Source organism: Bos grunniens, chromosome 17, assembly GCF_055505025.1.
Source record: "Bos grunniens cultivar Pamir isolate PY7600 chromosome 17, Bosgru_T2T1.0, whole genome shotgun sequence".
In the NCBI taxonomy this organism is placed as follows: domain Eukaryota; kingdom Metazoa; phylum Chordata; class Mammalia; order Artiodactyla; family Bovidae; genus Bos; species Bos grunniens.
In genome coordinates, this window is record NC_141181.1 from 18,796,974 (window position 1) to 18,819,158 (window position 22,185).

Here is a 22,185-nt window from a genome sequence, read left to right on the forward strand (position 1 = left end):
AGGCTTCTTAGGTATACAAATAGGAACGCTTTTAAACTGTAGGCAAATCCATTCCTCTCCCAGGTCTTACTGCGGACCTACAGCCTGTCAGGCTCAGAGCTCAAATTCTTGTGATAAGCAGGACCCTGCCTTGGCCCTCACCAGGCTTTCAGCTTTGTGGAAAAGATGAACAGTTAAACACATTGCCGCTGCAATACAATGTGATGAGTTAGTGTTATGGTAGGATTAATGAAAGGTTTAGAGAGCATACAGCAGAGGAATGGCTAGGAGGTCAGAATGCCTTCATGAGGAAGTGACATTTAAACAGGTTTGAAAGGTGTGAAGTAATTAGTCATGTAGAGAATAGCATGTCTGAAAGTCTGGAGGAAGGAGAACATAGTCTATTTAATTAGCAGAAAGGTATTCAATATGGCTAGATTATGGTTTATGACAAGAAAAGGGGATTAAAATGAAGCGAAAGAAGTAAAATCTTAACTGGTGAGGACTCTGAAACCTTTATATCTGTTTTTTGGGCCTTATCTAAAAGGTGGTAGGAAGCTTTTTTAAGAATTTTCAACAAAGTATGTTTTTTATACAAATTTGTTTCCAAAATATTGAGTACTGTAAATGAAAAGTAAAGTAAGACAATAAAGGCATTACCTGAAATAAAGACTGAAGTCCTTAGCTCCTCATTCACAGTTTCCTAATTTTAAGCTAGTTGACTATTCTTATTCACTTTCCACTAAATTGTCTGCCTCTGCAGGTTTGGGCTATAGATGTGCTTATTGCCCATACTAAGCTAAAAGTTAATAGAAATTAAAGTAGTTGCACAACTAGTGTTTCTTTTAGTAATCAAGATGTGGGTGCTTTGATATAATGCTGTTTCAGGAGGAGGAATCATTGTCCCTTCTGCACGCCCCATGCCCTGTTGTAAACTTGGGAAAGGGTCTATACATTTTCTCAGATTTGTGAAAGGGCGCATAACCTAAGAAGAGGTCAAGAACACTTTTAACACAACTGTTAACTATTAGCTTTTGCATGATTTTTTAATGTTTTTGTATTGTGGGCCTTTTTGGCCATGTGGTAAAGCCTGTGGACCTTCTCTCATATTTAACGTTTTTAAATATATAAAATACCTAGGAATACCAAGGAACCAAATATATGGAAATATAGCTTTTAGGCTATTTTTAATTGTGATATAGTAATACATGTTTCCTTAATAATATATTAAATAATGAGATTTAGTGGCAGATCAAATTTACTGCTATAATTTCAAGGTGGTGATGACCATCAATTATATTTTGAGAAATATGTAATAACTATAATACAATATGAAAATATTTTATGATTTCTGTTGGTCATGAGGTCCCAGATAATGTGACTGTGAAAACTACTATGGTTTGTACTTTATTTAAAATTAAGGTGCTAAATTTCAGGTGGATCTAAAAAACAATTTTCTTCTATCTCATTCATGTCTTATTTTAGCTGTCTACCTTATCTTCCTTTTCTTCTCCATATTCTGCACTGCTTCTGTTCTCTTTCCTTAATAGCTCATAATAGGGATCTGAAAGCCACTTTAAATATGTTTCTTATTGAATACAGTTTTATGATTTCTGCTAAGGAAAAGAAAAAAAGCCTCTTAACTGTATAGTGGTAGTTTTTCATGTCACTTAATGGCTTGACTTAACTTATTCTAAAAACATTTTAGTGTTTGTACATCAAGTACATTTCTTAAAAGTCTCATCTAATCTTTCCTTACTTTTTTGTTGGTTTGAGATCCCTTCAATTTCCATGAAAAAAATTTCTGTGACTAGTGGTTCTCAAACTTGAGCATAACGTCATAATCATTTGCAGTGCTTATTAAAATACAGATCGCTAGGCCTCACCTCCAGGATTTGTGATTCAGTGGGGTGGAATTCAAGAATTTGCATTTTTAACAAGTCCCCAGATGATGTTAATGCTGCTGGCCCAGGGATCATACTTTGAGAACCATTATCTTGACTGTTGGGAATGATAGCACTAAAAGAGCTTCTGCCACTGTGAGAACTCGGTTAATACTGTAGTTTTTTACGTGTTGTATTTTACCCATCACAAAGATTGCTGTTGAGGGTGCTGCTGCCGTCGCTTCAATCATGTCCGACTCTGTGCAATCCCATAGACAGCAGCCCACCAGGCTCCCCCGTCCCTGGGATTCTCCAGGCAAGATTCTCCAGGCAACCCACACTGGAGTGGGTTGCCATTTCCTTCTCCAATGCATGAAAGTGAAAAGTGAAAATGAAGTCGCTCAGTCATGTTCGACTCTTCACGACGCCATGGACTGCAGCCTACCAGGCTCCTCTGTTCATGGGATTTTCCAGGCAAGAGTACTGGAGTGGGGTGCCATTGCCTTCTCCAGCTGTTGAGGGTGAAAACATACTAAAGTTCTTTCAGGTTTGTATGAGATGATGTAGTGCATTACTGTTATTAATTAATTCACCAGTAAACATTGATTGAGCATCTGCTATATATCAGGCACTGTTTAAAGCATGGGCTTCCTTTGTGGCTCAGCTGGTAAGGAATCCTCCAGCAATGTGGGAGACCTGGGTTCGATCCCTGGGTTGGGAAGATCCCCTGGAGAAGGGAAAGGCTACCCACTCCAGTATTCTGGCCTGGAGAATTCCATGGACTGTATAGTCCATGGGGTCACAAAGAGTTGAACACGACTGAGTGACTTTCACTGTTTAAAGCATGGGGTTAGAGTGATAGACAAAAGAGGCAATGTCTGCATTCATGCAATACTTAGGCTCTAGTGGAGAAAATATGTAAATTCCCCTTGGAGTAAAATTTCTTTATCACAAAGCAGATTACATAAATTAACAACTCCTGAAATTGTTCTTTACAGTTAGTATTTTCAGTTAAGCTAAAATAATAAATTCATGAACCATTTCTTTTCAAGCAATTGAAGCAACAGGTTAATTCTCCCTTTTCCTCCTCCATATGTCAGTTTTTAAGCGTAGTTGTGATACTGGTGAACTAATATCTATCGTGTACAAAGTACCTATTATATGTAAAGTACTGTCACAGCTCCTAGGGAGTAAGTGATTCAGAGTTGACTATAACATGGTGGCTGGCCTCAAAGAAGCTTACCAACTAAGTTGAGAAAAACAAGCATTTGAGGAAATAATAGTATTAAAGTAGATTAGCTTGGGGAAAGGTGAGGAAAGACAAAAAATAACCAAGTATAATAGTTAGTCTGTAAGTTCCAGATTGAATTATTTCTACTGTGGTGGGTCATATTTAAGTTTTATCATAAGGGCATAGTTGACTGTTTAAGGCAAAGGGTTTAGGGACAGAGAAGCAAGTCAAATGGAATTAAGCATTTGTAAATCTCACCTTTTTTTTTTTAATCGTGTGGAAATACTGCCATCAGAAGCATAAGTGACTTCTTCCCACTCACAAAAAATCAGGGAATAGGGCTAAGAACTCAGTGTGTTTGCGGTGCTTAGTTACAATTTGGGAGTGGGATTAGGAGATGAGATAGGACTAGTTTTTATTTAAAATTTTTTTTACATTTCTGTAATTTTTTTGAGTATATCAAGGGAAGAAGGAATATAGCTAATTTCCTTTCTTTCTCTTAGACATTATTAAGATGAATGAAGTACAGATTTTTATAATGGATATCCCATATTCTCCACATTTAAATTCAGCATTTGGTTGTAACTGTTTGATTTCCTTTTACTTTTTAAATCAGCCAAAATATATGTCTTGCTTAAAAGGAATGAACAATTAAAGTTTTTTAATTTAATGTAAATACTTTTCATATGTTTTCTGTAAGACTGAGTCATGATAATAAGTAGTTATCCTCCAGGAGTTTTTTAAGAGTATATTTGAACAAAATGAATTATTCATTAGCCAGAATTTAGAGATTTTCTTATGATTAGATGAACTTACAAAAGATAAACCCAGAAAGTTTTATATCAAAAAGAAAAGAGTTATGTCTCTAAAGCAGTTAGCAAAAAAGGAATTCTTATTATGCATGTTGTTTGATGCAACTTTTAGGAGAATCTGAATCCTGTTTTTGTTTTGTTTTTCATACCTTTTTTTCCTTCAACTTAATTCTCATAAAATAAAGACTTAGAATAATAACTTAAAATGCAAAATTGTTTTGAAGAGGGAACCAAGGATTTGGGTGAAGAGGAGAAAGAACTCAAATAGTTAGCATAGTCAGCATCTACTTGGATTTACAGCAGTAAGCTGTAGCCTTTTGGTTTGGAAAAAACAAGGCTGGCAGAATAGCATTTGTTTTTGTTTTTGTTTTTTTTTAGCATTTGTTTTTAATTCGATTGCTACATTACATGCCTCCTTAGGAGACCCTTAGAAGTTCCAGTTATCTTCTTGAGATAAGAAGACACTGATTATTATGTCTAGGCTTCATCTACAGGCTATATTCTGGGAAGAAAGGCCTTCACACACAAAAAAAGAAAGAACTTTTGGTGAACCTCATCCTTGGGAATAAAAGTAAGGGGCATTCAGTTTACCCTCTCACAAAGGGAGTCAGGAACTGTAAATTAAAGACCACTATTGTAAGATAATATAACCCTGTGTTTAATTTTGTTGTTACCTTTCATTTTTCAGTAGAATTAATAGCAAGCACTTCAACAAAAAGAATCCCTAAATACTTGTTTTTGGTGGCTTCAAGAAATTGGGATGCCAATGAAAAACTAGTTAATTCTGCAACTAATCTAAAGGGAAACAGAATCCCCAAAGATAGAATAATTGAAAGGAGAAGAAAGCAAACTGAATTTCCTTTCAAGGAAAGAAAAGAACTTGAGGAGTTGCCTTGGCTTTGAGACCATTTGTGGGGTTATTCAAGACTGCCTGTATTGCATGTAGCACTTTTTTTATGTGGACTAGAGCAAGAAATATAGCCTTGACTGACTGTAAAGTAACTTGCCTCTATTAGGGAAAATATATATTTAGGAAAAGAGCTCTTTATAATGTACAGAGTGTTGTGAGGAGGAGACAGCTATTAGCTCCTGTGATAGAAAGTTCATATTTTAGCTGAGCCTGGGAAGATAACTCTCATTTGAGAAGTGTTAAAAAAAAAAAAATACAGTGACAGTCATTAGAGTACATATAGTAGGGAAGACTTTATTCAAGATTTGGGGCTGGGTATTGTAAGAAGCCATCATTTATACCCTTTCCTCCCTTAACCTCCTAGTCCATTACCAAATCACATCAGTTTTACCACCAAAATGTATCATAAGTCTAACAATTTCTTTCCAACTTTATTGCTACTAACCTAGTCCAACCTGTAGTTATTTTTTATATGAGCTATTATGATGACCTTTAGTCTTCCAGTAGATCTTGTTTCCATTCCTGCCTGCTGCTCCCTGCCCCCAACCCTAATCAATTCATTCATGTTGATTTTAAAAATATATTTATAAATTGAAATGTGATATTCCCTTCCTGAAAAACCTTTTAGTGGGTTCTGACTGCACTTAGGATAAATTTCAGGTTTATTTATTTGTTTACTTGGCTGTGTCAGGTCTTAGTTACACCACTCGGGATCTTCCTTGCATCATGTGAGACCTTTTCTAGACTCTGTAATTGTGGCTTTTGGGCTCAGTAGTTGAGGCAGTTGGGCTTCGTTGTTCTGGGGCCTGTGGGATCTTAATTCCCTTATCAGGGATCGAACCCATGTTCCCTGCATTGCAAGGTGGATTCTTAACCACTGGACCACCAGGGAAATCTCAATATTCAGGATTTTTAACATGGCCTTCAAGACACAGAATAGTTTGTCTCCTCTCATCCATCTAGAAACAATAACAACAATAATAGCAACAAAACCCAAAACTCTAATATTAATATATCTTTACTATATTGCCAGGAATAGTTCTTAGGACTTTATATAATAGATTTAATACTTTTAGCAACCCTAGGCTGAATAACCTTTCTAAAGCTAGACAGCTATTTAAGTGGTGGAACAAGAACTTAAAGGCAGATGATAAGTCAGATGGTAAGTTAGCTAGGGCTCCAAGGCCCAAGCTCATAAGCATTATACTCTGATGAATTACCCAGTACCCTTACTCCAGACATACACATACCTTTCCTTTAAATCAAACTTTATCTTCCTAGGGTGCTCACATATGCTGTTCTCTTTCTGGAACATATTACTTTCCATTTTTTAGCTTTTAATTCCTGGGCATCTTTCAGATATCAGTTTGAAAGTCACCTTCTCAGAGAGAAGATCTTTAGCTGATATTCTTAAGTCTCAGTTGTGACAGTTCTGTTATTTTGTCGGAGACTCCCATTCCTTTTTTCTTTTTTGATTAGCACCTACAAAACTTATGATACAATAAACTCCCATGATAAAGTAATAAGTAATTCTAAAAAATTCAAATCACAAACGTGATTTGAAATATGACATTATTGTGAATTTAATAAAATGACCCGAGTCAGTCTGTGTGGATGAGGAAATGTGTGTGTGGAATTCAGAATAAGGTATCCAAATCAGTCTAAGGTCAGACTTAGGTGGTTTGGTGCCACCTGCTGGTATTTGTGTTCTCCAGTGACTGTTGTTAGAGAATATAGAGTGCAAGATGGGTGCCAACTCCCAGTTAAAATTTATCTGAATTCATGAAGTTTTACTTTATTATATTTATATTTATTGTTTAGTCTTTTCACTTCATGCTTCATAAAGCCAGAGACCATATCTGTTGTGTTTACTGGTATTGCTCAAAGCCAGGCACCAAGTGGGTTTTGAGTAACGTATATTTGTTGATTGAGTGAATGAATCAGAAAACATCATGAACCAGAACAGAATTTCAGAAATTTTGTATTTTATTTAGAAGCTGATAAGTAATGTAGTTTAAACTGGTAAGTAATGTTGTTTAATTAGGCTTCATAGATGTATATGGTTGAGAGAAATGAGCCTAGAAAGATAGAGTGGAACCAGATTTTGGTGGCCTTTGAATAAAATAGCTGTGTGAAACATGATCTGAAGAAGATGAGAAGTGAAAAGAACATTTATTTTAAGTAACTAGAGCATACTAAAATAATATAAATAGAAAGTATGGCGTCCAAAGTACTAAGTTGGGGGGTAGGTTAGGGAATAAATTAAATTTTTAACCAATCTAACAAAAAAGCAACAGAAGAGGGGGAGGAAAAAACTATGGAAATACAAATCATAAATCCAGACAGTAGAAATAGTCCAAAACATCAATTATATTAAAATTACCAATTGTGATCTTAACATAAGTCTGCTATTTTTAACATACACAAAACAAAATTAAATAAAAACAATGGAAAAACATGTTTATCGGAGAAATACTAACCAAATAAAGCTAATGTACTAAAATAGAATTCAGAGTACAAATTAATTGGGCCAGAGGCTCTCAAACTGCTAAGAGGAACATTCCAGAAAATATAATCATCATAAACTTACACGCATCTAACAACATAGCCTTGTAATATCATTTAAAGTAAAAACATTTGGAAATTCCCTGGTGGTCCAGTGGTTAGGACTCCTTGCTTCCACTGCAGGAAGATCTACTAAGATAACACAAGCTGTGCAAGCTACCACCAAAAAATAAAGTAAAAACTTAAAGAATTACAAGGCTGAGTTGATGTGTCTACAAAACTGGGACTTTAAAAACATCTCTGTCAAAATTGACAAATTAAGCAGACACAAAATTTAAAATGACATCAAAGAACTGAAACACAGGATTAACAAATTTGATAAACTAGAGATATATAGAACATTGTACCTAACTAAATAAAATACAACCTTGTATATTTTTTTCCAGTTATATTCAGGTCAGTTTTTAACTGTTATAGCACAGTCTCAACAGTGACTGTCATAGCAGAATCTCAACAATGTCTGGAAACATCGGTATCATTCAAAATACACTTTCAAACTTCCCTGGTAATCCAGTGTTAAGAATCCACCTGCCAGTGCAGGGCACATGGGTTCAATCCCTGGTCCAGGAAGATCCCTCAAGCAGCAGAGCAACTAAGCCTGTGCACCACAACTACTGAGCAGCTTAACAACAACAACAGATAGATTTTAAAATTGCTTAGAAGGTTCATCAGGATTGCTGTGTATACCAGAGCAATGAGACAAAAAAAGATCCCATTCACATGGTTTTAAACATTTAATTAGGTACAGGTATATGCAATACCTGTATGAAAATAAGAACTTTACTTTATGGAGCGACATAACTAAATGAAGAGATACACAGCTTCCTTAAGAAACAATAGAAAAACAGACCAAACCGATTTTATTGGTTCCTTTAATCTTTAACCCATAATAAACACATGGAAAACTGGACATGGTAAAGCTGTTAATTTTTCCCCTGTTAATGTATAAATTCAATACAAGTCCAGTCAAAATTCTAAGAGGACCTGTTTTTGGTGGAATTGACAAACTGTTAGATAGAGATCCAAAAGTAGTCTATACTGCAAACGAACAAAATATGTGATACTTACCCTCCTATTCATAAAATTTTTGAATGTGATATTGGCCCACGGATGAGTAGTTGGGTAGAATAGAAGATTAGAGAGCCCAGAAACACAGTAAGCATACATTTATGCCTGGTATATAATAGACTGGGTTTACAGAAAGGAAGAATTATTCAATAAATTATATTAGGACAGCTAGCTTTTTATAGAAAAGTAAAATATTAGTAGATCCGTGTTTCATACTTCTATTTATTTTTTAATGGATTTGTTTATTCCTCTTTACCCCCTTTATTTATGTAAAAATCCAATTTTCCTCCCTCATAGCCATCAAATTTAATTGGATTAATGGTTTTTTTTAGTATATTAACTGTATATACGGACATGAGTTTGAATAAACTCAGGGAGCTAGTGATGGACAGAGAACCCTGGCGTGCTGTAGTCCATGGGGTTGCAAAGAGTCGGACATGACTTAGTGACTGAACAACAACTGTATATGTATCTGGTTGTATAAACTTAAAGTTTATAGAAATGGTATTATGTATCTTGGTCTGTTTTTTAGTAAGTCTGTTTTTACTATTCTTAATACCCATTCATGTTGCTTTGTATGTATCCAATCTGTTGTTTCTAACTGCTGCACAGTTCTTCCTGATTGACATCTGCCACATTTTATTCTCCTGTTTGTGGTTGTCTGTGGATCAACTGGGGAGCTTAATGGCCTAGGATGGTCTCAGCTGGGACAACTCAGCCCTCTTCTCTCTAATCTCCAATCATCTTCTTTTTTATTTCTTAAGATGTTGATCAAGCAACTCTAATATGCTAGAGAGTAGTTATATTAATTGGCATTTCTTGGTTTTTTTTTTTTTTGGTAATGGATTTTCTTTAAAAATTTTTTTTAATTAGAAAAAATTTTAAATGAGGTGTAGTTAACTTATACATTGTATATGTCAGGTGTACAATAGTGATTCATAATTATTATAGGTATTATAAAATATTGGCTATGTTTCCTGTGCTTTATAACAGCTTATTTATTTTGTACATAGTAGTTTGTACCTCTTAGTCCCTTACTCCTATTTTGCCCCTCCCCCTCTCCATTCTCCACTGGCATGTTTTCTGTATCTTTGAGTCTGTTTCTTTTTGTTATAATAACTAGTTTATTTTGCATTTCTTACATAAGTGATATACAGTATTTGTCTTTCTCTGACTTATTTCACCAAGCATAATAACATTCCAAGTCCATCCATGTTGTTGCAAACGGCAAAATTTCATTCCTTTTTTGTGGCTGAGTAGTATTCCTGTATATATATTTGTGTGTGTGTGTGTCTGTCTGTCTCCATAAACATACCACATCTTCTTTATCCATTCATAGGTTGATTGATACTTTGACTGCTTTGTATCCTCACTGTTGTAAATAATGCTGTTGTGAACACTGGGGAGCATGTATCTTTTTGAATTAATGTTTTTGTCTTTGAATATATACCCAGGAGTGAAATTGCTGGATCATATGGTAGTTCTAGTTTTAGTTTTTTGAAGAACCTCCATAGTGTTTTCCACAGTGGCTGTACCAATTTACATTCTCATTCGCATTCCTGTTTTCTTCCAAAATCTTGAGAGTGTATCTGAAGTTTCAACCTGAAGTTTAGTGTTTGTTGTAGGTTTTAGTATATAATATATACCAGGTTAAGGGATTTTCATGTAGGACATTGGTTTTGCTTTTGTGTTAGTTATTCATGGAATCCTATCAGGTGCTTATTCAGCATTCTTTGATAAGTTATGATTTTTCTTCATTAATAGGATCAGTTAATTGAAGAATTCTTAGGCATTGAACTCCCCTTGCATTTGAGGATACATCATCTTGCTCTTGTTTTACTGTTAGTTAAGGGCCTTTCATAAGTAGTATGGAACTATAATTTCTTGTATTATCTTTATCTAATTTTGGAATCAAGATCACACTAGGCTCATAAAATAATCTAGGTTGCTTTCACTTTTTTAATTTTTCTGCTATAAGATAAGAATTAATTTAAAATTTTGCTGGAATTTTCTTAAAAGGACATTTAAGCCTGTAATTTTTTTTTGTTTTTGTAAAGGAGGTTCAAGACTACATTTTCTTTGCTGCTTATTATTCTATTCAATTTTTTTCCTTATACGCATTACACAGTTTCTTTATACAGTTCATCCAAATTTCAACTTTGTTAGTGTATAATTACTGTTCATAATCCTGATTTATTATTTTTGTATGTATTATATCTGTGGTTATTTGTACCTTTTCTTGGTAACTCTTGCAGAGGTCTATCTGTTTTATTAACCTTTCCAAAACCAATTTTTGATTTTGTGAATCTTTTGTATTTTTAAAAATTATTGCTCTCTATTTCATTTTTCCTGCTTATTATTATTTTCTTTCTTATTTTTCCATCTTTATTGCTGAATGTTTGGCTTATTTTTTAAAATAATTTATTTATTTTTTTGAATGAATCAGTTAAAAATTTTTTTTTTCTTATATGATATTATACATGTTTTAATTCCATTCTCCCAAATCACCTCCCACCTCCCTCTCCCACAGAGTCCAAAAGACTGTTCTATACATCTGTGTCTCTTTTGCTGTCTTGCATACAGGGTTGTTGTTACCATCTTTCTAAATTCCATATATATGCGTTAGTATACTGCTTATTTATTTTTAAACCTTTTCATGTCCTGGTTAAGTACTGTTTTAGCTGTGTTGCATATAGTTTCACATATTGTATTTTTATTGTAATTATTTTCTAAATATTTCTTAACTACTTTATGATTTCCCTTTTATTCTATGGGCTATTTAAAATACACTGTAAGTGATAGCACACATTAGTTTGACTGTATCAAAACTTAAAATTTTTGTAGGACAGACGATACCATAGACCAACTAAAGTAAAGTCGAACAGCAGGCTGGCAGAAGATATTTGGAACACCTGTCTGAATTATTATTATCTAGTATACACTACGGAGAAGGCAATGGCACCCCACTCCAGTACTCTTGCCTGGAAAATCCTATGGACGGAGGAGCCTGGAAGGCTGCAGTCCATGGGGTTGCTAAGGGTCGGGCATGACTGAGCGACTTCACTTTCACTCAATGGCACCCCACTCCAGTGTTCTTGCCTGGAGAATCCCAGGGATGGCGGAGCCTGGTGGGCTGCAGTCTCTGGGGTCGCAGAGAGTCGGATACGACTGAAGTGACTTAGCAGTAGCAGTATACACTAGATAATTAGTGTTATTACACTAGATGTTAATGTTCTACACATAAGTAAGACAGAAAGTGTCATAGAAAGATGACAAAGGATATGAATAGAAAATTCATAGAAGAAACGTTACTGGGCAGTAAATATGAAAAAAATGTTTATTCTCAGTACTTATTAGGTATATGCAAATTAATACAGCAATGAAAATTTTCCCACCATCCAGCAGATGGCAAACATTTTAAAAGTCTGATTATATTTTATATTGACAAGGATGGAAGAAAAATGGGAACTCTGATACATTACTAGGAGTATTTTAGACTTAAACTGCTACTTTGGAAAGAGTAACAAATAAATTAAAAATGCACTTATTCTTTGACCTAAAAATTCTCTCTGCAGGTATGTACTATGGAGAGACTGTAGCATGCATGCTTAAGAAAACATAGATAAGATTCTTTTTTTGCAGCATTGTTTATAAAAGTAAAAAATGTAAACAACTTTATTTGCCTATCAGTAGATAATTTTTTAACAAAATGGGGTATTTTTATGCCCTGGGATAATTTGAAGTATGTAAAAAGCATAGCTATATCTACTTATAATAACATGGATAGAATGTAAATCTTGAATGAAAAAAGCAAATTTTAGAATGGCATATGTAGTATAATGTCATTTATGCACACTAAGTGTGTAAAATAATACTGTATGTCATTTTGGGATATATGCACACACATGTGAACATGTAAAAGTATACAAAATAGGCTGGAAGAATATACACAGAAACTCATGATAGTGGTTTCTTTGGAGAGATAGAATGCTGAATGAAGACTGGGGATAGTTCTCAAAGGTGTTGTTATCTTCATTTGTAATGTACTGTTTCTTAGGGAGAAACAACACTTTCAAGTATAAATAACAAAATGATAACAGTTGTTTGTTCTGGATGGTGGGGGCATGAACTGTCTGTTTATATTTATATATATATTTATATATTTATATATATTTATATATATTTTTATATATATATATATTTTTTTTTGGTAATTTCACATACATTTTAAAATTTCTTTAAAAATTATATGACTTTCTTTTCTAAAATTTTTTTTACTGGAGGATAATTGCTTTACAATATTGTGTCAACTTCTGCCACACACCAGTTTGAATCAGCCACAGGAATACACATATCCCCTCCCTCTTGAACCCCTCTCCCATCTCCTTCCCCATCCCACCCCTCTAGGTTGCCCAGAGCACTGGCTGAGCTCCCTGTGTCACACAGCAAATTCTCACTTGCTCTCTGTTTTACATATGGTAGTGTGTATGTTTCCTTGCTGTTTTCTCAATGCATCCTACCCTCACATTCCCTCACTGTGTCCGAAGGTCTGTTCTCTATGTCTGTGTCTTCCATATGGATGCGTTAACATATGGTATTGTCTCTCTGATTCACTTCACTCTAATAGACTCTAGGTCCATCCACCTCATTAGGACTGACTCAAATGTGTTCTTTTTTTATAGCTAAATAATATTTCATTGTATATATGTACTGCAATTTCTGTATCCATTCATCTGTCGATGGACCTCTAGGTTGCTTAAGAGATGACTTTTTAAACTAGGAACACAGATGACTCAAGATTTCTAGCCTGGGATGATGCAATGTTATTGATAGAGGAAACAAAGGAGATTTGTAAGTAAAAGACCTTTAGATACCACTGGGTTATCCAAATAAAGACATTTACCATACAACTGGAAATTAGAACTTAGACCTAAAAAAAAAAAATTAAGCCTAGAGATGCTCATTTTTGAGTTAGTTCAGAAATAATATTGAAAGTCATGGTGGTGCGTGGATATTAACTGTCATTCTTCAGAGAGTGGAGAATGAAGAGAGAAGCTGGCTAAGGTTTATGCTTTGGAAGAACAGTCACGTTTGAGGGTTGCGCAGATGTAGGCTAAGTCAACTGAAGAAAATAGGGAAAAAACACGATCAGACTGTCTATTATTGTGAAAGTCATATGAAGGGAAGAAGGTTAATAATGGATAGTCAAAAATGTCATTTGTTTGAAGAGGTAGAGTCAGGTGAAAACTAAGAAGAGGTCCTAGGGCTTGCTTGGCAGTTAAAAGCTTGAAGGGACTTTAGAAGAATTTTTCATTGGGTAGGTGCAGAAGATACATTGTAATAGGAGAAGAAATTAGTTAATTTGAATATTCCTTTTAGAATCAAAATAGAATTTGACTTACAGTTGCAGTATATTTTAGTTAAGAACTCCACTGTAAATATTCTCATAAATATGCCAAACAAGAATCCTGCATAGCCCTTGTACTTTTACAGGAATTTAAAACAATTTCTAGAGTATTCAAGATAAATTCCCTAATGATAATAAAGAACTCAAGTCCTTGAAATCAGTTGTTATAAATGTTATTTAAAATAGATCATTAACCATTTTAACTCACCTTGTATGGTATCATACACATAAGGGTACTTAATAAATGCTTTTGGAAGACAGTTGTTTGTCCAACATCCATTAGAAAAGACCAGCTACAAGAATCAGTTGATGTGTTGTTCTAGGAGTGGCTGCTAAGGATTAGAAAGTTTTTTGCTTAGTATAAACTGTAAAGTGAAGAATCAGCAGGCTCAAAGAGAGTTTGGCCCAGGGATAGCTTAAGTAAAATGGAGAAAACATGAATAAAACTAAGCTAGATTATCAGCTTCAAAAATGGTACATGTTGGATCCTTACTCATCATAGGTTTTTATGGTCCATAAATGCATATGTGGAGAAAGTTCTATGATAAAATAATTTTTGGGAATCATAGACCTCCTTGAGAATCTGAATAGTCATAGTTCTTCAGAAAAAAAATGCTATTTTTTGCTAACAAAATATTTTGCTAACAATTTTTCCTTTATGAACCCCCTATCAAAAATTCATACCTTATGAAGGCTTTTATACATGTAAATATAGGATATACTCATTACTACTATAATTTCATGTATAGGCAATTTTGTATATCACACTTGTCTAAGAATTTCACCTTTGATAGAGGTTCTGTGTGAATTGAGAAGGCTTAATTTTTTTTCTTTTGTTACCTAATTCAATGCTACCAGTAGTATAGGTGCCTACAACAGAAAGTGTTGTACAGAGTGCCTACAATACTTACTTGCTCAAAGTAAGTGCTGGTTAATTATTTGTTGAATAAATGAATGAATATGTGGGTTCAAACATCTTCATTTTAATAATATTTTATAAAACCTAACTATAATATTAAATAAAATGTATCAGTATAATAAATAACTAAAAATAGAGGATTAACCACAGTAGTTTAAAAATATTTGAAATAGTCTATCTTTTCTCTTTGTAAATTTACAGACTTGCACACCTGTATGTATTTGTTTGTCTCCCAGTATTGATAAACTGAGCTTTACTTAAAGGTCCTAAATCTCTTGATTCCAGCTTGTTGTCCTGATAGATATATTTGTCTTAAACCTTAGTTTTCATGACTCTTTTTTTCCCTGCTAAACATGCCCAACACACCATACCCCAGCTTTGAGTTTCATTGTTAGTTTGGCTGTATCAGAAAAACTTAGACTGACCCCCTCTTATTCTGCTCCCACCATTCACTGCTCAAAATTTTTTTTCAATTTTTTCTTAATTTCTGAGGAATACTCTTAACCATTGCGCTAGCTTTGACATTAAAAAGTAAAACATCAACACTTTATAATTTATAAAATGGTAAAATGGGTGAAAATTTTCATCCATGTTGTAACTTCTAAGTTTTATAGAATATTGTTTTGTAGAATTTTTAACCTTGAAATCATAAGCTACCATGTGATTTTGGTTAAATTATTTAACTTCTTGGGGGTTTAGTTTCCTGATGTGTAAAATAGGGCATTGGATAAAGCCGGTGATTCTCAAATAACCCTACCATTGGTGGTTATCGAGTTACTATCACTAAAATAGGAAGTTTTTATCCTTCTCCAAAATTACAGGATGTTAAAAGTATATGACATTAAATGGATAAAATGTCTCCTTCATTTGATTCCTACCTGTAATTTTTTTAAAGCCTGTTGCCCTTGGTACTTGTATCTAATAGAGCACACAGTTACATATTTGGTTTCAAAGTGTAATATATTTGATTCATGGAAGTCAGGAAAAGAGATCATGATGTTCAGTTCAGGTCCTTAATTTTTTTCAAAATCTCTAGGTGATGTGGTCTCTAGGCACCTTTCCAACCATAAGATTTTATGATTCTTTTTTCTAGATAAAAGATACAAAGGAAATAACCAGAATAAGCTAAAAACATTAAAATTGGTGTGGTGTAAGACACAAGTGTATGTTTACATACCTCTAAAGAATTTTTACCATCTTGGTTATTCCAGGACCATAAAATCATTGAAATACCCAAGGGTATGTAATTATTTTTGGTTATATTAGACCTGGATTCCTAGGTAGCTCAGTGGTTAAAAAAAAAAAATCCACTTGCCAGTGCGGGAGCTTCAGGGGATGTGGGTTTGATCCCTCCGTGAGGAAGATCCCCTGGAGGAGGACATGGTAACCTACTCCAGTATTCTTGCTTGGAAAATTCTATGGGCAGATTAGCCTGGTGGGCTACAGTTCATGGCATCACAAATAGTCGGACACGTCTGAGTACACATGCATTCATTCGTTCATTCATTCATATTAGACTTTAATGGTAATGATTATATTTTGATGACTTACTTATTTTTAAAATGGAGAGGCTGGAGGAGGAAAGAATTGATGCTCAGACTATACAGACAGACATGGAAAGAACTGCTCAGGACTCTGTAGTTGAAAGTTACAGGTCATTTTTAAACTTTTCCCTTCTTTCTTTAAGCTGTAAAATGTGACAAGTTGGGAGTTTAAACTGCTCCTTTTTTGTGTTAGCTTTTGCTGATTAACAAATCATCCCAAATTTAGCAGTTTAAAACAATAAACATTATATTATCTAGTTTTTGAGATTAAGGATTGGAGATTGACTTACCTGCATGGTTCCTAACTCAGGATCTTTCATGAGGATGGAATATCTAAGGGCTTGATTAATTAAGGCTGGACGGTTTGTGTCCTAGAGAGTTCAGTCATAGGACCATTGGCAGGATGCCATTGTTACTTGTCTAATAGGCCTCTCCACAGAGATGCTTCCTCAGATTGACTCAATAGCAAGAGATCAAGCACTTTCTGAAGTCACGTACGATCACTTCACCTCTGTTCTGTTTGTTAGAAGTGAGCCATTAAGTTCAGCCTACACTCAAAGGGAGAGATGGAAATTATATTCTACCTCTTGAAGGAAGGAATATTAAGGAATTTTCAGAAAAGTAGGTACTAAATGCATCATAATGGATAAACAAGCCTTGTTACTTTGGAGCTTGGGGAAGTGTTTGCCGTTTGGGGACACCCAAAACGGGAGTATCATGGTGGAGAGGTCTGACAGAATGTGGTCCACTGGAGAAGGGAATGGCAAACTTCAGTATTCTTGCCTTGAGAACCCCATGAACAGTTTGAAAAGGCAAAATGATAGGATACTGAAAGGGGAACTCCCCAGGTCAGTAGGTGCCCAATATGCTACTGGAGATCAGTGGAGAAAAACCTCCAGAAAGAATGAAGGGATGGAGCCAAAGCAAAAACAATACCCAGTTGTGGATGTGACTGGTGATAGAAGCAAGGTCCGATGCTGTAAAGAGCAATATTGCATAGGAACCTGGAATGTCAGGTCCATGGATCAAGGCAAATTGGAAGTGGTCAAACAGGAGATGGCAAGAGTGAACGTTGACATTCTAGGAATCAGCAAACTAAAATGGACTGGAAAGGGTGAATTTAACTCAGATGACCATTATATCTACCACTGTGGGCAAGAATCCCTTAGAAGAAATGGAGTAGCCATCATGGTCAACAAGAGTCTGTAATGCAGTACTTGGATGCAATCTCAAAAACAACAGAATGATCTCTTGTTCGTTTTCAAGGCAAACCATTCAATATCACAGTAATCCAAGCCTATGCCCCAACCAGTAACACTGAAGAAGCTGAAGCTGAATGGTTCTATTGACCTACAAGACTTTTTAGTACTAACACCCAAAAAAGATGTCCTTTTCATTGTAGGGGACTGGAATGCAAAAGTAGGAAGTCAAAAAACACCTGGAGTAACAGGAAAATTTGGCCTTGGAGTATGGAATGAAGCAGGACAAAGGCTGATAGAGTTCTGCCAAGAGAACGCACTGGTCATAGCAAACATTCTCTTCCAACAACACAAGAGAAGACTCCAGACATGGACATCACCAGATGGTCAACACTGAAATCAGACTGATTATATTCTTTGCAGCCAAAGATGGAGAAGCTCTATACAGTCAGCAAAAACAAGACCGGGAGCTGACTGTGGCTCAGATCATGAACTCCTTATTGCCAAATTCAGACTTATATTGAAGAAAGTGGGGAAAACCACTAGATCATTCAGGTATGACCTAAATCAAGTCCCTTACAGTGGAAGTGAGAAATAGATTTAAGGGACTAGATCTGATAGACAGAGTACCTGATGAACTATGGATGGAGGTTTGTGACATTGTACAGGAGACAGGGATCAAGACCATCCCCATGAAAAAGAAATGCAGAAAAGCAAAATGGCTGGCTGCAGAGGCCTTACAAATAGCTGTGAATAGAAGAGAAGCGAAAAGCAAAGGAGAAAAAGAAAGATATAAGCATCTGAATGCAGAGTTCCAAAGAATAGCAAGGAGAGATAAGAAGGCCTTCCTCAGCAATCAGTGCAAAGAAATAGAGGGAAACAACAGAATGGTAAAGACTAGAGATGTCTTCAAAAAAATTGGAGATACCAAGGGAACATTTCATGCAAAGATGGGCTCGATAAAGGACAGAAATGGTCTGGACCTAACAGAAGCAGAATTTATTAAGAAGAGGTGACAAGAATACACAGAAGAACTGTACAAAAAGATCTTCATGACCAAGATAATCATGATGGTGTGATCACTGACCTAGAGCCAGACATCCTGGAATGTGAAGTCAAGTGTGCCTTAGGAAGCATCACTACAAACAAAGCTAGTGGAGGTGATGGAATTCCAGTTGAGCTATTCCAAATCCTGAAAGATTTGAGTGCTACACTCAATATGCCAGCAAATTTGGAAAACTCAGCAGTGGCCACAGGACTGGAAAAGGTCAGTTTTCATTCCAATCCCAAAGAAAGGCAATACCAAAGAATGCTCAAAGTACTGCACAATTACACTCATCTCACACGCTAGTAAAGTAATGCTCAAAATTCTCCAAGCCAGGCTTCAGCAATACGTGAACCGTGGACTTCCAGATGTTCAAGCTGGTTTTAGAAAAGACAGAGGAACCAGAGATCAAATTGCCAACATCCGCTGGATCATTGAAAAAGCAAGAGAGTTCCAGAAAAACATCTATTTTTGCTTTAGTGACTGTGGCAAAGCCTTTGACTGTGTGGATGACAATATACTGTGGAAAATTCTGAAAGAGATGGGAATACCAGACACCTGACCTGCCTTCTGAGAAACTTGTATGCAGGTCAGGAAGCAAGTTAGAACTGGACATGGAACAACAGACTGGTTCCAAATAGGAAAAGGAGTACATCAAGGCTGTATATTGTCACCCTGCTTATTTAACTTCTATGCAGAGTACATCTTGAGAAACACTGGGCTGGAAGAAGCACAAGCTGGAATCAAGATTGCCGGGAGAAATATCAATAACCTCAGATATGCAGATGACACCACCCTTATGGCAGAATGTGAAGAGGAACTAAAAAGCCTCTTGATGAAAGTGAAAGAGGAGAGTGAAAAACTTGGCTTAAAGCTCAACATTCAGAAAACGAAGATCATGGCATCTGGTCCCATCACTTCATGGGAAATAGATGGGGAAACAGTGGAAACAGTATCAAACTTTATTTTTTTGGGCTCCAAAATCACTGCAGATGGTGATTGCAGCCATGAAATTAAAAGACGCTTACTCCTTGGAAGGAAAGTTGTGACCAACCTAGATAGCATATTGTAAAACAGAGATATTACTTTGCCAAAAGGTCCATCTAGTCAAGGCTGTGGTTTTTCCAGTGGTCATGTATGGATGTGAGAGTTGGACTGTGAAGACCGAAGAATTGATGCTTTCGAACTGTGATGTTGGAGAAGACTCTTGAGAGTCCCTTGGACTGCAAGGAGATCCAATCAGTACATCCTAAAGGGGATCAGTCCTGGGTATTCATTGGAAGGACTAATGCTGAAGCTGAAACTCCTGTACTTTGTCCACCTGATGCGAAGAGTTGACTCATTGGAAAAGACTCTGATGCTGGGAGGGATTGGGGGCAGGAGGAGAAGGGGACGACAGAGGATGAGATGTCTGGATGGCATCACCAACTCGATGGACGTAAGTTGGAGTGAACTCCGGGAGTTGGTGATGGACAGGGAGGCCTGGCGTGCTGCGATTCACGGGTTGCAAAGAGTCAGACACGACTGAGCAACTGAACTGAACTGAACTGAAGTGTTTGAGAGTAAGGGCTCTGAAGTTAGAATTCTTGGGTTCAAATCCTGGCTCTGCTCTCTTGAACACCATGACCTTGCTCAACATTCCTCATCTATAAAATGAGCAGAGTGTTAATATCTGTTACAGAAATGTAAAGCAGAATAGGTGAAAAAACTTAAGGTAAAGCTCTTACCCTGGTGGCTTTGATTTCAGTAAAAGTTATTATTTACCTTTTTTCCCTACTAGATCATAGGAATACTTTGATATAAAGAATGTCATTCTGCAATGTTATGAGCAGGATATGAATTTGCTGTAAAGTTTCTATCATGCTAACCTAACTATTCTTATTCAATTTTTAAAATTCTGCTTATGAATACCTGCTTTATCTTGAATCTTCAGAAATGCAGATGTATGTATGTGAATGTGTATATATACACACATATATGCATTATATACACATATTTTCACAGTCTACATGGCTTGAGTGATATTGTATGGAAGAAATTCATTATATTTTAGTCCTGCCACATTTACATTTTAACATTTTACCATGTTGTAAAAATTCTTTGAACATGTTTTTAATAAAACAGTTCATTGAATTTCTTACTTCCTCAAGCTAGGCCCTGGAAATGAAATTCCTAGATCAGTATATATTTACCTCTTTAAGACTCTTGATATCTGACACTCATTGCTTTCTTGAAAGTGTGTACCAGTTTATATTTCCAGCAGCTATAATTTCTAAAATAGTAAAGTGGATTTTAACTTTTCATCCATTTTGTAACTTGGTCTCACCTTGCTTGTTATTGGTGGCTTTTGAAAGCCTAGTTATAGGACCCAAACAGAATTGCATTAAACTCTAGGGAATTATGTTTCTATAAGAGCTTTACATATATAGGAATATTTTCTAGCCTTTCTACATAATTTGTATTAATATTTCATAAATATTATATGTGTATATATTAACTGAAGTATTATGCAGAAATAGACACAGTGTCTGTTCCCTTGGAAGTTAAAATATAAGGCAGATATGGGTCTGTATAATTAAGATTCTGTTGTTGTTTAGTAGATGAGTCATGTCTGACTCTTTTATGACCCCATAGACTGTAGCCCACCAGGCCCCTCTGTCCATGGGATTTCCCAGGCAAGAATACCGGAATGGGTTGCCATTTCCTTCTCCCAGGGATCTTCCCTACCTAGGGATCAAACCCACATCTCCTGCATTGGCAGGCAGATAATCACTGAGCCGCTAGGGAATCCCCTTAATTAAGATATATTCCGAGTAAAATACACAAGACACACACTGTTACCTTCCTTAAAAGATAAACCTCAAGAAGCAAATAGTAAGATGAAAGTTATGTATGATGCTTCAAAGTGATTCCCACAGTGAGAAGATAATTTGTTTCCTTTTGAGCCAAGTCAGATTGTTGCCTCTAGAAAAAATAAACCTTTAGTTTGCCTCACTCTCTTCCTGTCAAAACATATTAATATCTGTTGACTGATAAGAGTGGAAATTCAGGTTTGTTATCAATTTCAGTGTTCTGTCTAAAGCTAGAAATTAGCTCCTTCCTATTCCTTATCATACTCTCATCTGGAAACTCTCAGTTTATGATACTGGCTGTAGATTGATGGTCCTTATTTTAAATTAACTAGAAATTTAAAAAAATAAAAGCGACCAGTCATACAGTTTTTTTGTCCAATAGGTGGCAAGTTTACCTAACTACAGGAAAGAAATCCCTGTTTGGTTTAAGGGAAGGTTGTACTTTGGAAATGGCAGATAGGTTCTTTTTGCGGAGGCTGGGGATTATGGTGGTAGGACTAGGGGAAAGGTCCAAGGGAATCAGTGAATATTTAGAAGAAAAGAAAATAGTCATGGACTGTGTAATCTACTCTGAAGTTGCACTGACATGTTGGGCAAATATTTGTAAAATGACATTGTATTAATACTACCACTGGAAAAAGTTTTTGTATAGTTATCAGCATAGTTCATTAAATCTAGATCATAAGAATTACACCTTATTAAAAATAAGTAACAAAATTTTCTTTTGTTTATTCAGCAAATACTTTTTGAACACTTATTCCGGAGGGAGGC

At 35.6% G+C, this 22,185-nt stretch overlaps 1 protein-coding gene across 40 annotated transcripts in view; it reads left to right on the top strand.

The window, feature by feature from the left end:
* Positions 1-22,185, top strand: part of ELF2 (E74 like ETS transcription factor 2) — a 99,319-nt gene that overhangs the window by 56,564 nt on the left and 20,570 nt on the right. The window lies entirely within an intron of this gene.